Genomic DNA, 2,176 nt, shown 5'->3' with positions numbered 1-2,176 from the left:
CTAACTATGTATCCGTTAGACTGCATGTCTAACTACGTCTGTTAGACTGCACGTCTAACTACGTTTATTAGACTACACGTCTAACTACGTATCTATTAGACTACACGTCTAACTACGTATCTATTAGACTGCACGTATAACTACGTATCTGTTAGACTGCACGTCTAACTACGTATTTGTTAGATTGCACGTCTAATTATGTATATGTTAGACTGCACGTCTAACTACGTATCCATTAGACTACACGTCTAACAACGTCTGTTAGACTGCACGTCTAACTACGTTTGTTAGACTGCATGTCTAACTCAATGCGTCTAATAGCCAATAAGTCTAATGAACCCCATTCATACTTAGTATAATATATCATGTTTTCGATACACCTGCACCAAAAACAATTAGATGACTTAGTTTATGTTTTATACAAAATCATCATCAAAATTACGATAGTCAAAGTAATTTGACCCTTAGTCAAAATAATTTGACCCAACATAGTGTGACACGAGGACTTTCGAGGGGTTAACCCATCCTAGTACTACTCTCGTCCAATCACGCTTAGCTGCGGAGTTCTATTGGAATCTTGCGTATTAGTGATGTTATGATCGCACCCGTTATAAGATGAACAATGTATTTATTTTATATATCATCATTCAATTAAAACAAATTATTTTTTCACGAAATTCGAAATGGACGAGTTTTAAACAGCCGAAGGCCTTTTACGACCTCGTTTTTTCAAATCGATCCATTTTCACGCTTTTATTTTTTTTCCGTAAAAACATCAAAAAATAATCAATATGTTCGAAATTAACGTTTTTTTAAAATCATACATTCTCACGTTTTTATTTTCTATTTTTTTTCATAAAACATTAAAAAAACTTAAAATTGATCCATTTTATGATATTTTGTATATTGTTTTTTGTAAAAACATCAAAACCAAATTTAAATGTTCGAAATTAACGTGTTTTTATAAATCGTACGTTTTCACGCTTTTATTTTTTGTTTTTTTCGTAAAAACATCAAAAAACAATTAAAACATTCAAAATTAACATGTTTTATTTTAAATCGTATGTTTTCACGTTTTTTTTTTGTGTTTTTTTTTGTAACAACTATAAAAAGATTTCAAATTGATATGTTTTTATGATATTTTGTATGTTATTTTAATTCTCTTTGCATTGTTGAATAGTAATGGAGTTTTATACAATGTTTTTCATCTTTTTCTTTATTAGTTTGTATTCATGACTTCTTAATTTTATAGAAAGTTTCTTCATGATATGCCACAAACAAAAACGATGACAAGCTTTAGGAAATACATGCTCAATTGCAATTGTCAAAGATCGATATTGTTATGTGATTATGGCATTTGGGGAAATGTTAACGCATCTTTACTAAGAAACTAGTAAAAAAAGATGGCCCTTCTTTCGAAAAGTAAACTTGATTCTTTCTTGCTTTAGTTTGAAATAAAGGTCGAGTGCTCTTCCTTCAGCTTAATGGCTCCGCCCTTTCTATTCATCTATTTTATAAAATGGATATTTATGGTGAAACTCAATCTCATTTATCAAGCTTATCTCTTTCAGCAACTGAACGGGTTTTGGTTCCTTTCCTGCTATGTCACAGAAGACTAGCGTCTTCCTCATCTTTCATTATTTATATTTTATGTCCTGGAACATAAATATTCGCTATACCCCATTATGAATCGCCAAAGTTTTCCTACTTCTCTATTATTCCTATCAGATCCAAAAGCTTTAAGGTTGGTCCAATCTGAGCGTCTCCTCTTCTGCTTGAATTGATCCGAATTTGTAGATTAGTATAGTGATGGATTTTGACTAACTTGACTATGGGCTCTTTTTTTAACTAAGCGGTAGAGTCATGCTCTTTAAACGCCCTAAGAAAGATGGGCATAAGTCATCGCTTTCGAAAAAAGTTTTTATTTTCAACGAAACATTTACATGTTAACCAAGTTATGAACAACTAAGTGAAAGACTCTGAATTTTCACTTGAAAATAAGCCACAACCAAGTAAAATAGATTGACCATGATGATTGATCCCAACAAATGGAGAAAAGGCCATGTCATAACGATTAGTCAAATAGGTTGTATCAAAAGTGATAACATCAGAGAAATACTCATAGGCAGTCCTACACCTTCCATTTTCCCAAAACACGTTTATAATTCGGGATTCC

General features: G+C 31.8%; 1 pseudogene; it reads right to left on the bottom strand.

Annotated features, from left to right (window-relative positions):
* Positions 1-488: 488 nt before the first annotated feature.
* On the bottom strand, positions 489-607 carry LOC124917331 (annotated as a pseudogene).
* Between the last annotated feature and the right edge of the window lie 1,569 nt (positions 608-2,176).

Source organism: Impatiens glandulifera, unplaced genomic scaffold (assembly GCF_907164915.1).
Source record: "Impatiens glandulifera unplaced genomic scaffold, dImpGla2.1, whole genome shotgun sequence".
In the NCBI taxonomy this organism is placed as follows: Eukaryota; Viridiplantae; Streptophyta; class Magnoliopsida; order Ericales; family Balsaminaceae; genus Impatiens; species Impatiens glandulifera.
Note: the sequence above shows the minus strand (reverse complement) of the source record. Positions and strands in the feature narration are given on the sequence as shown.